At 46.9% G+C, this 12,465-nt stretch overlaps 1 pseudogene; it reads right to left on the bottom strand.

Moving 5' to 3' along the window:
* LOC125532484 (putative GABA transporter 2) overlaps positions 1–12,465 on the bottom strand; it is a 247,043-nt pseudogene that overhangs the window by 36,624 nt on the left and 197,954 nt on the right.

The following is a 12,465-nucleotide window of genomic DNA, read 5'->3' as shown; positions in this document are numbered from 1 at the left end:
ATGCGTGGATGGGTGGATGGCATTCGTGTGTTTGCCCAACTATTTATACTGCTACCCCGCAAAAAAAAAAACTATTTATACTGCTACGGCCGGCCGGCAGGGCACGTTAGAGATAGATAAGTTTGAACATTTGCATAACCATTTGAAAATTTTATCCAACTATAAATTGATGTCTGTTAATTTGGGTAGTGGTTTCCTTCGGTTTCCTGCTATGTCTACAAAAAAAGGAAGATACAGCATGGATTAAGCAGAGTCCCTGTACGACGTCCTCTCTATGCAGATAGAGCTGGAGGTTCAAATGAGACCATTTGCATTCTACAGACGTTGAGGTGGATAAGATTCTCTTTTTCCTTTTTTAAACCAGTATTGTTTTGAAATCTTTTTTAAGTGGTTATTATTTCCATTCGTTCTTTTAAAAAACACCATTTCTTTTTAAAGTTGGAACTCACGGGATTTAATATTGTTTGTTAAAACAAAGAGACACAAATCGCACGACATGGATCGGAGTTGATTGCAAATTGCACGTGCATGCCCACGTTGAAAACAGTACCGGAGGCCGGAGTTCCTGGGAAAGTACGAGGACATACTTTTTTTGGATAAGTACAAGGGCATACGTACATATACTATTCGGGTTATTTTTCGGCTGATAATGTATCTTATTGATAGGCTTTAAAAAATTATTTCATTGATCTCGCGCATCAATCACTCGTACACAATGCTCTGTTGCAAAAGGCAGTGCCTAGGAGGCGCTTAGGCACGCCTAGGCGCTAGGCAATGGCCAAACGCCTCGCCTAGGGAATAAATGGTAGTCTAGGTAGTGCATGCAACAAATTGTTTACCCAAGCGAGAAATCATGCCATATTGTACTGAAATGCGAAACATCACATATTCAAATGGTAGTAGCTGGTAGTTAACTTATTTAGTTGCCCTAAATTAACATCAGTACACATATAATAACCACAAATACACCTTGATATTAGAATCTATATTACCGCCTAGGCTGCGCCTAGGGCGCTTAAGCACCGCCTAGGCACTAGGCGAAGGCCAACCGCCTCGCTTACGCCTACCGCTTTTTTCAACCTTGACACAATGCAATGGCTTGATAATGTGCTCAAAAGCGACCAACACGGATGCATGGTGAATCTAGGCTTCATCTCAGGCAGCAACGCATCTAGCCCAGGAGCTCCGGCGGCCGCCCAGGACTTTGCTTTCATCTCCAATGGTCATGGTAAGCTAAGAGACCAATGGTAGATCGGCCTCAAAGACGCAAGCATTTTGGGCCTTCCAAAGCCACCATTCCATGAGGATGATCATGCAGGTTACGCTTCGACGCTGCCTGGCAAGAACCATGGCGAGGATGCCGCCCACTAGTTGAGGAAGTTGTTGTTCGCGCTCGGCAACGGAGTCGTCACCCACCATGATAGGTACTCATGCCACATCTACCGCGAGAACGAACATCCCACAAGCAAGTGATACATGGTCCCGGGCTCCTGGTCACCTCTGCACTCGCTCAGCAGACCAGCACTAATCTTGGAGAGCAAGCCAAATGAAAATTTTGATTTGAAACAGCACTCAGGTCTTCTAATTCAAGTCATCTGTGGGCACCACCAACAACCCGAGCAGAAGCACTGCATAACAGGGGGTAGCTCGACCGTGGTTCATGTAATTGCTTGGTCTCCTCCTTCATGCATCCACTACAGCTCATTGGACAACAGCTAAAAGGATTTTCAGGTATGTGAATAATACACTGACAGTTAGTCTCACATTCAGCAAATCATCATCTACTCTTGTAGAGTGATTGACAAAAAACTACCAATTTAGGGGTTTGCGTCCCACAGAACTACCACTTTTTTAAAAGTGGCCGAAAACTACCAAAAAACGTAAAAACGTTACTAAAAACTACCAGGTTGACTGAATGGTGGTTTTGACCGTTTTAACCGTGATTCTGACGTGAGTGGCCCACGTGCCAGGCTGGCGGCCCGCCTAACAGCTAACGGCGCGCACGCGGGGCCGTTAGAGCCGCTCGTCGGTCGCACCTGGTCGGGACCAGGTCATAACCTGGCCGACCGGGCCGCTCGTCCCCACCAGCTCTCTCACTCTCCCCCGAGCTCACTCAACTCCTCTCTGCTCTCCTCTGCTTCTGTTTCTTCTTCTCGCGCTTCGGCGATGCCGCGACCATGCCGTCGTGGCCGAACAGCAACGAGACGTCGGACGACGATGACGAGTACATGAGCGAGTTCAGCAGCATGCAGATGGAGTACTTTGTAAGTCATCTCAGTCTATCCTCTCCCTCTCCTGTCTGTTCTGTTCTAGGGTTAGGGTTTGAAGATATTTGAGATTTTTCCATTTAAGTTGATATATGTGAGTTGTTCTTGATATAGCTATGCTTTTGCTTTTGCAGAAAATCCTGACACTGTGATAGACCCTAGTTTCTGTGGGCTTGTGACTGAATCTGACAGAAGGTGCATCCTGCACAGGCAGAGGGCGGGCAAGTTTGTGGCATTTGAAGGCACTGACACTGGCAGGAGATTCATAGAATGTGCTACTGAGGTAATGGACCAAGTTGGTGTGGATTTGATTAGTTTGAATTTCTGCTATGTAGTGGAAACAGAGTGTTTAGTTGCTGTTATTCTGAATTTTCCTTAAGTCTGAAAACATTGGTATGTCTGAATAATTTACTTGTAGTAAAGAACACTGGAAACATGTCTGAATACTGTACTGCCCAAATATTATCCTGATGCTGAGAACTGGTGCTAAGTTAAGTTAAGAACTAAATTATCTAAGTATGATGTAGTTTATTTGTGTGTGTTGTATCATAAGTTCTTGCTGAGATTTGTTTACTTCATAAATTGCTTCATCACAGGTTCAGACAAATTCAGAGAAGTTTGAAAGACATCTAGTCTCCCATAGATAGCATTTAGTCTTACATAGATAGGACATGGACACTGAAATTGTTCAAAGACACTTAAACTGACAGAACTGAATCTCACTGAGATTGCAAACACCCTGATAAACTGACAACTAAACTGACATAACTGAATCTCACATAGATCTGGCGATAACTGAATCTGAAACTTACTGTTTCAGATTGTTAGGCCCCTGCCCTGCTATGCAACCTGACCGTCGCACCTTTTGCTTGACTTGAGTGGTAGGTGGCAGCTCTGGCACCTCCTCTTCGTCTCCATTGATGACGATGATGGGAGGAGGACGTCGGCGAGCCAACAGTGCTGGTGGGGCGATGATCTGCAGGTCCTCGTCGGTGTTGCCCATAGTAGTTGGAGTTGCAGCTTGTGCTGGAGGGATATAGCGGTGGGCTACCCACCGTTCCCTCTGCCCAGCATCGCCGGAGTCCGCCTCCTTCATTGCCCACAGCAACATGTCGATGGGCATGATACCCTTACCTGGGGTTGCATAGCGCTGGTCCATGCGCTGCTTCTCCTCAGTCGTCGCCTTCTTCCTCACCTCTTTTGATGCATCCACGAGCCATTGTGCGCTGCTGTATCTCATGGCAATCTTCATGTAGTCGAGGAAGAGGTCTTCGTCGCCGCGAGCCGACCCAAAAAGCATGGCAACCCAGCCCTTGTCGGTGGGGAAGGGGTTCAGCCATGGGTCTGGCATAGAGGAAGAACCAGCCATGGATGTAGGTGGAGTGAGGTTTTCGAGAGAGAGGTAGAGTGAGCAGAGATAGAGTGAGCTGTTGGGCTACTTAAATGTTGGAGTGGAGGAAGTGCGGTGGAGTGTGACAGTGGGGAAGTGGTAGATTGAGTGATGAGAAATGGTGTAGTTGTGTTGCAATTAAAGTCTTTGTTGAAACCCAACAACTTGGAACTTGTGTGCTCAAACAGTGGAGTAGTTGATGGTCAAACAGTGGAGTATTTCAAAAATTAGAGTGACCAAAAAATCACATTTCAGCAAAGCCCAAGTATAGAAACATTCAGATAAATGCAGATAGATGGATTCAGGCATAAGTTCAGACTTAAAAATACTGTGCCATGGATACATTTCTTAGAAAATAAGCATAGTCTTTATCATAGATTTTCCAACAACCCAAACATAGATAGTTCAGAAAATAAGCATAATCTTTAACATGAGTACTCTCTTTAACATAGATTCAGGCAGCCACATTGCATCGTCTTCATCACGGTTGGTGCATCTCCTGAACTGCATCCTTCACTGCAATCATAAAGTTCAGAAAGTTTAGAAGAAGACAAGATTCAAAGCAAGACTAAGAACAAGATTCAGGGCAATATTGAGCACAAGACAAGCAGATTCAGAAACACCACAGTTTAGTCAGAAACTACCGCGTAGACCTAATCCCAATCCTGTCTTCCTTCTGCTGCAGCCAGGATCTGAGTCCATCTCTTCCTTGTTGCTTGGAATCGATGGAAAGAAGCCCTGTCTCTGGCCCACCAGATGATTAGTTCATCTGTGATGTTGGTTCCTTCTAGGAACACCTCCTTGAACTGCTTCACGTCATTCTGGTTGCGTTCCGCCATAATCATGGCAGCAATCCTCTGGCGTCGATCTTGTGCCTGTGCTCGACGGTTGGCCCTCCTTTCAGCCCTCCTTTCAGCCCTAGCAACCTCGTCTTGTTCATCAACTACCTCTCCTAACTGTGGATCCATCAGCGGCGGCTAGGTTTTGGTCAAGGGGAATGAGGCGCAGGGATCCAGTGGTTTCTGGTGGCCTCTCTTATGTACACAGTGTGGCAGGCTTGGTGGGTTAGTTAGGTCCAACACGGAAGCCCACCATCAGGCCCACGATACACCACAAATTTGATACAAGTACAGTGAGGTTCGGTCAGGTTCACCCAAATTCAGACATACTCATGCAGAAAAGTACAGACAGGTTCAAAACAAAGAGAAACAGGTTCTAAACTAATTCAAACAGGTTCAAAGAGAGAAGTTCTACCTTTTTATAGTGTCAGTTACCACTGGCATAGAAATAACCCCTCAATCTGCTGCTTGCAAACCTCTTCCTTTTGTTACCAGCCAAAAACCTCTGAAGTTGCAGCACCAGATCTTGGTGCACTGAATTCCTTTCCTCTCCCTCCACCTGTAGGCCTACCCCTTTTTGCAGCAGGAGCTGGTGCTGATGCAGCAGCAGCTGGTGCTCTTGCACTAGGGGCTGGTGCTCTTGGAGTTTGTATTGGAGCAGATGGAGCAGGTGCATAGACTGCCCTGTTTTCCTACATTAAAGGTCCAACTTAACTTAGATTAGACTATGTAAAAGGAAACATTGCTCTGATGCTTGATAATTACCTGGTGTTTGTTTTTCCTCATTTGCAGTTTAGGCCTAAGAGTCTTATTGCAACTTGTATACTTGTGTCCTTCCAACCCACAATTTCCACAGGTAATTGTTCCCATCCTACTGGTGTCTCTTGGGGCAGGAACTTCAAACTCTCCTTTCCTCCTTGCAGTCTGTTTTCTGCCTGCCTTTTCTTTGAACACAGGAGGTTCGATGTCTGGAGTGTTTGTGTGAGGCCAGAAATCTGGACCAGGAACAGGGTATATAATTTCTTTGTATGTCTCCAAATAAAGTGGCTTCTTGAAAAAGTCATTGACATAGTCCTCAGGATGCAGCTTTTGCTTTGTCCGTACAGATATGCCATGACTGCAAGGTACACCAGTCATGTTCCATCTCTTGCAGTCACATGTATACCCTTCCATGTCCACACAATACTGTTTTTCTTTGCTAGTAACTTGCCAAATTGTTGGACCTGCTCTGTCATCCTGACAATACTTGGCATAGTGCTTGTTCTCTTCTAAAATATCCGAGTAGGTTGGTGTGATTGTCCACCTGCTAATCTGTAACTTCTCCCTAATTTGTTGCCTCTTGATCATTTGCTTGGTCCTAATCCCTTCAAACATTGTCCTTATTGGTTTGGCCCTAACATCTAGTATCATCTTGTTGAAGACTTTACTTAGATTGTGTGACACTCCAAAAATTTTAATTGGTTTTCATCAAAAACTTTGTGGTATTTTTTTTAAGAGAGCATTTAAAATTTCTTTTCCAGAAATCCTTCCTCTTAAAAAACTTCCTTTTCTTTGGCAAGGATTTTATTTTTCTTCAAACTATGGTGTTTGATCTTTTGAAACTTCTTCTCTGTTGGTTCCCTCTCAGATTATTTTGGGAGTTTAATCTTTTTCTTTTAAAAGGAAACTCTATGAAAATTTGGGATTTTCATATCTTGGAAACCACCCATGACTTTGTGTTTTGCCCATGTGGTAAAACCCCTCCAAAACCTCCCCTCCTCCTTGTGATCAACCTAAGTTCTCTGTCCCAACTAATCCAAACAAGTTTTGGATTTTATTCTAATTATTTTTCCCCTCAAATCAATTCTGCAAATTATTTGGTGCATGAGAGTTTTTCAAAGCAAGTACCCTTTTGCATTTGAGTTTTGACCTCAAACCAACCCTCCTGGATAGTCCTTTGTACCCACAACCCAGAACCATCTTGATCCACTCCTCCTCTTTTCAAAATTTTCAAATTTCAGTCTCTGCAAGTTTGGACCAGATTTGCCAAATTTGGTGAAATTCATATCTACACTTCTCCAAAAATTCCACCAAAATTCAGGCAGCCTACTGGAGCAATGAGTAGCCACTCCACCAAAAATCAGCTCAAGGAAAAATCCCCAGAGGCCAAATTCATTCTGTCGAACACTTGGCGTGCACTGTTGCTGTTCCTTTTCAGAAAAATTCAGAGTTCAGTGTCGTTTTTCGTTCGTCAGTTCCAATCACGCGTGGACAGTGCCCTTGGCACGTTCCTCGCCGCCTCTTCCTCCTGTCTGGAGCACCACACGTGCGCTTGGCGCCTTCCCGGCGTCGGCGGCGCCCTGGCCGGCCTGCGCCGGTGTGTCTTGCGGCGGCCGAAACACCGTAGCGGCCGACAGGGAACAGAACGGCGGCTCAACGCCGTTCGGCGCCGCCCAACGCTCCTCTGCTCTCCGCGTGGCTCATGCATGCTAGCGCACGCCCGTGGCACCGTCGCCGTGGCCCGGCAAGCACGGAACGTGCTCCCTGCCGCCGACGGGCCCGCGCCGCCCCGTTCTGTCGAGCTCGCCCTAAGCTCCAAATCCAAGCCTGGTTAGCACCTAAATGGAGCCGGTGGACCTCCACGATGACGCCCAACTCCCTAATCTCCCCCGACCAAGCGCTGCGCCGGCGTAACCATCGCCGGAGATCCCCGTTCACGGCCACCGCCTCGAATCGCTTATAAAAGGGACCCTGAGCTCGCTCACGACCCCCACACCCTCACTGTACCTCTCCAAGACCCTGCCAAGCCTCCAGGAGGACCTCGAGGAGGTCTCCTCCCCCGACTCCGGCCGCCCCGATCCGCCTCGGCCACCAGCTCGATTCGCTCCGGTGAGGCCGTCTCCGGCGCCCAAACCCCGTCAGTAGCCCCTTCTAGCATCCAGTAAGCTAACCCCCTCCTCAATTTGGCCTTCGCAGCTCCCTCCGACGAGTCCCACGACCACCCGAGCCGCCGTCCGCCGGAGCAAGGCTCGCCGTCGACGTGGTGCTCACCGACCGCCACCACCACCACCAACCGACGCGGATTGGCGCCCTGAACACGGAGGTACCCTCCGATCCCCCTGCCTCGCCGTGGATCGCCGCCGGCGACCACCGCGGCTCTCGGGCACCGGCGAACTCTGCCGCCCCGTTTGAACTTTCAAGCCTGACGGGCGGGACCCGCCTGTCAGCCTCTCTATCCTGTCTGAGCGAAGCGTTTTCTGAAAACGTCTTCTGCCGAATGCGCTTTCCCTCTGGGCTGGCGTAGTCGCTACCGAAGCGCTTTCTGTTTTTATGAGCTAGCCCCTGGGAACTTTCTGTTTCATTACAGATGGGTCCTTGGGTTAAAACCCTTATAACTTTTTAACAGAAAAGTATTTCTGATTGATTCTTTTTCTGTCCTCTTTAAAATTTCGTCTAGTTTTTTATAAGATTTATTTGAAAAATATTTGGGATACTTTTTGTGCACCTCTTGATATTTACGATAGCACATATATTTTCTTTATACCGTAGATACCGAAGGAGGTGACGGAACCGCAAACTTCACCGAGCTAGGCTCCGACTACTCCGAACCAGGCAAGCATGTTTGAAATTTTGATATGATGAGTGTCTTGGCATGTTTTGCATTTAGTTAGTCTCATGGCATGTTGTTGAGCATGCCGATGAACCTATTTCCATGCATTGTTGAGGTAAGTGAGTTCGATGATCCATAGGTGGATGGATGAGAGTATGAATGGCCATGTGTTGGCATGAGGATGGGTAAGATGGCAGTGTTGTAGCATGCCAGTCTTATGCCAGACTATATGACTTCAGTGTCAACCCGTATCATTCCAGTTCCTACCATTCTTCCTTCCCTGTACTACCACATGTTTTCCGCAAGGAATATGGCGTAGTAAGTTGTAAACCGCTTACCTGGTACACACCAAAAAGGAGAGGCCGTGATGATGGTTCCATGGCCCTGGATTAAAGCCAGTCATCTGGTCAGGGGGCATGGGTGTTTCCGGTTGGGACCGAGAGGGGGGCACCCCTTAGAGCGCGCGTATATAAATTTGATCCCATGCTATTCGAGATTGTGATCTCCCCGTCTCAAAAGTTTTTCTTGGACGATGTCTAGGGTGATTCCTAGCATCGAGAGGTAGGATGGGTGTGTACTGGTTAGCTGTGTTTTCTTCCGAAACACCGTAAACGGAACTAGTCCTTCGTGACTACGGAAATCCGTTGGCTGTGGGAAATTTTTGTACAAACTCTGCAGAGTCATATATTCCATGAATTATCTATTCCATGTCCAAGTTCAGTATTATCCTATCCTGACAAGTGCCATTCTTGATGACAGAGACTCCGGTGAATCGCATGAGTGCTAAGTCCGGTTAAATGATTTTTATTCTGTGGATGGACTAACCCGTTTATTTTCATGGATTGGATATCTATTATGAGCATTATTTCCTTGTGAATAAAAGCCCTTTCTGTGATGTCGCCCCGACGTCCGACTGTGGCATTTCTTTTAAAGCCCTTTATGTGGTGTCGCTAAGACGCCCGACTGTGGCATCATTTCCTTATATTTATTTGTTCACCTTTCGGGGCGTCGCTTCAGACACCCGATCGGTTTTCATTTATGTTTTGTTGGGATTTCAGGCGGACTACCGCCGTTTCCCTTTTACTTACTTCGTTATGCTAATTTTTGAATGGACATTGGTGAATTAATCGTGACGCATTCATGCATGCATTTGTTATATCTTATGTCCGAACTGTCTTGCGAGTACTTTCAAAGTACTCACTGGCTTGTTGATTTGGCCAGATGCTGACGAAGGCGATCTCATGGATGAAGAGTTCGATAGCGAGTCCGACGCCTAGAGGAATCCCAGTCAGTCTCGTGCGACCCTGGATTTGGTCACTGTATTATATCCGCTTCCGCTACCAAATAAATTCATCGAGCCTCACCTCGACGCTCGATGAGATGCCAGTTTTAGAGTCTTCTATCTCACTCCCCGCTGTGTTTTTCCACCACCGCCCTATCCTCGAGTCAGTAGTATGCCTCCACACCACTGTGTCATGTCCGCCATTATGTATAATTATTGGCGTGCTTGTAATAATTTGGTTGAGCTACCGTAGCTCGACCCTGTAATATATTTTATGCTACTGGCTTATTGTATCAAGAATTTGTCTACCGGTAAGGAGGATTTTCCTCATACTGGACCCAAAAGATTCGTTTCTCAATAAACATTTTTATTGAAAAACCGGTCGTGACAAGCTTGGTATCAGAGCCAGGCTGACTGTAGGAAGCCACTAGGAGCGATCGCTAATTGGTTATTAGCATGATCGAGCCTTTCCATATATTTTCCTGATTATAGTCATTTTCTGTCAGTCAGCATAAATTTATGATCTGACCATGCAGAATTTTTGCCTACTTTTGTAGATGGCCGACAACAGCTGCGAGTCTCAGACCTTCGCCAACGTGCCCGATGGGTTCGTCAAGCTTCTTTCCTTCATCGTTCAGGTCGCGATGGGGCCATCTGTGCGCCCAATCTTCACACTCTGCCAGCACCGAGTCAACGACAGTCTGACCATGCACCAGGCCGCGGTGCAGTTCAAGGGAGGGCGTGGTGAGTTACGCCGCTTCCGGTTCTTGGGAAGAGCCATGCCTACGGAGAGGCATGCTATGCAGATGGCAGCCCGCGAGGCGATAGCTCGTCTCAGGGATGTCCTCCCCATGATGAAGACTCGTCGTTACCGTTATCTTCCATGCCATGTGCCTTACACCTGTCACTACGCATTCTCCTGCCCCAGAGGAGAACGAGACGAGGCTTTTGAGATGCTCATTGAGTATCTCCGGGCCCTGGAGGCAGCCTTCGACAACCTGGTGGACGACTTCGTGGCTGCCCGCATGGACTCAGTTCATGGCTGTGCTGCCAACAGGAGGGAGCTCCTACCCACCGCACCGCCACTGACTTGGGTCTCGTCCTCAGCATCTTATGCACCTACTCGTCGCCTGCCTTCTACCGAAGAGTTCAACCAAGTTATTGCGCCCACTCCAGCACGCACTGCACCACCCTGCGCGCCCACTCCTGTTCGTGTTGTTCTGCCCCTGGCACCCGCTCCATCTACTCAGCGCAACACTACCCGTATGGAGCCTATTAGCGAGGAGGAAGTCGAGTCCCCGGCCTCACTACGCCTCACCCTCGGCAGGGCAAAGGAGATCGTCAACATCTCCGCCTGAGTACGCTTAGCCTCCATGCAATGTACCGCTTTGTATGATATGTTTATATGTACATAGGTTGTGAGAAGTAGCTTGTTTGCGCATCATGTAGGATCTGGAGGAGTGCACTAGCCTAAATAACATGTCAGGATTATGTACGCATATCTTGAGTGATGTATTGTATAATTACCGCCCGCGTGTAAGATATGTAATGAGCAGTCCATCTCCGTGCGCAAATCGATTTGTTTTTCTTAAGTAAGCTTGGTTATTTAATTTTATTTGCCAGCTTTATGCATTTATGGAATTGTTTTTGCGACTCTTTCCGCTTTTCTTATGGGTTCTACAAAATATATCCCCAGAGTGAAAAAAATGTCTCGTCCTTGGACTCGCTGCATGCCAACTCCACCAGAGGAAGATTATGATACACAGCCCAGCAACAAGTTCACACAAGGACAGTCAAGCCAACAGGGCAATGAATCGGCACTTTCACAAATGTGCCGCCTTTATGAGCAGAGTCAGCAACAACATCGGGAAATGATGAACCAAGTCATCAACATGGGAAATCACCATGGACAGTATCAGCAGCATTCCAAGTTATCTGAGCTACAGAAGACACGACCCCAAACATTTTCTCATACTGACAAGCCTCTTGAAGCCGAGGATTGGCTTCGAGATATGGAGAGGAAATTAATTATTGCAAAATGTTCAGATCTCGAGAAAGTACTTTATGCTCCGCACTATCTCACAGGAGCAGCTGCATCATGGTGGGAGAATTTTCTGCACATGCACCCCAACGGAAATGATATAACCTGGGATGATTTCAAGGAAGGTTTCCGCGGTGCACACATTCCCAAGAGTATTATGAAAATCAAGAAGTGAGAGTTTGAGGACCTCAAACAAAGGAACCTGACAGTGTCAGAATACAACGGTCAATTTACTTTATTGTCCCGCTACGCCAATGAAGAACGTATGACTGAAAGCAAGAAGATGGAGAAATTCCTTGACGGTCTGGCGCCCGCGCTTAAATGCCAACTGGTCGTTCACACTTTTCCAGATTTTAAGACACTAGTGGACAAAGCTATTACTCTGGAAAATGAGAGACGTAGCTTGGAGGATTTACGCAAGCGAAAAAGAGACCAAACTACTCTTGCGCGCAACTACCGAAGCAGAACAGATTTTCAGAAAGGTGGGACACACAAACCTACGACAAACATCTCTCGCCCAATCAAGAATTTCCATGCAAGGGACAAAGAGTTCACATATCGCCCAGGCGTTACTTGCTACGCTTGTGGAGAAGAAGGGCACTACGCCAAACAGTGCCCCAAACCAAGGAACTCGACCCCGAAGCCAAACAATGGTGGAAATAATTCAGTGCCCAAGCGCAACAATTTCAACCCCAACAACAACCACAGGAAGGGTCATCTAAACCACGTGACCAAAGAAGAAGCACAAAATGCTCCGGATATCGTACTCGGTACGTTTCCTATCAACACAATACCTGCAACGGTTTTGTTTGATTCTGGAGCTTCTCACTCATTCATTTCGAAAAGTTTTGCTTTGCAAAATAATTTTTCGATGTTTCCCTTGGAAAAATCCATGATCATCAAGTCCCCTGGGATTCAGCAAGTTACTCAAAGTTACTGTCAGAATGTGGTTATTGAGTTCGAAGGATTGAAATTTTACGCCAATCTTATTGTGTTGGAAAATAAAGGACTGGATGTCATCCTAGGGATGGACTGGTTAACCACCAACAAAGGTTTT

Source organism: Triticum urartu, chromosome 1A, assembly GCF_056163025.1.
Source record: "Triticum urartu cultivar PI428250 chromosome 1A, HENAU_Tu73, whole genome shotgun sequence".
NCBI lineage: Eukaryota > Viridiplantae > Streptophyta > Magnoliopsida > Poales > Poaceae > Triticum > Triticum urartu.
This window is presented reverse-complemented; position numbering and strand designations above follow the sequence as displayed.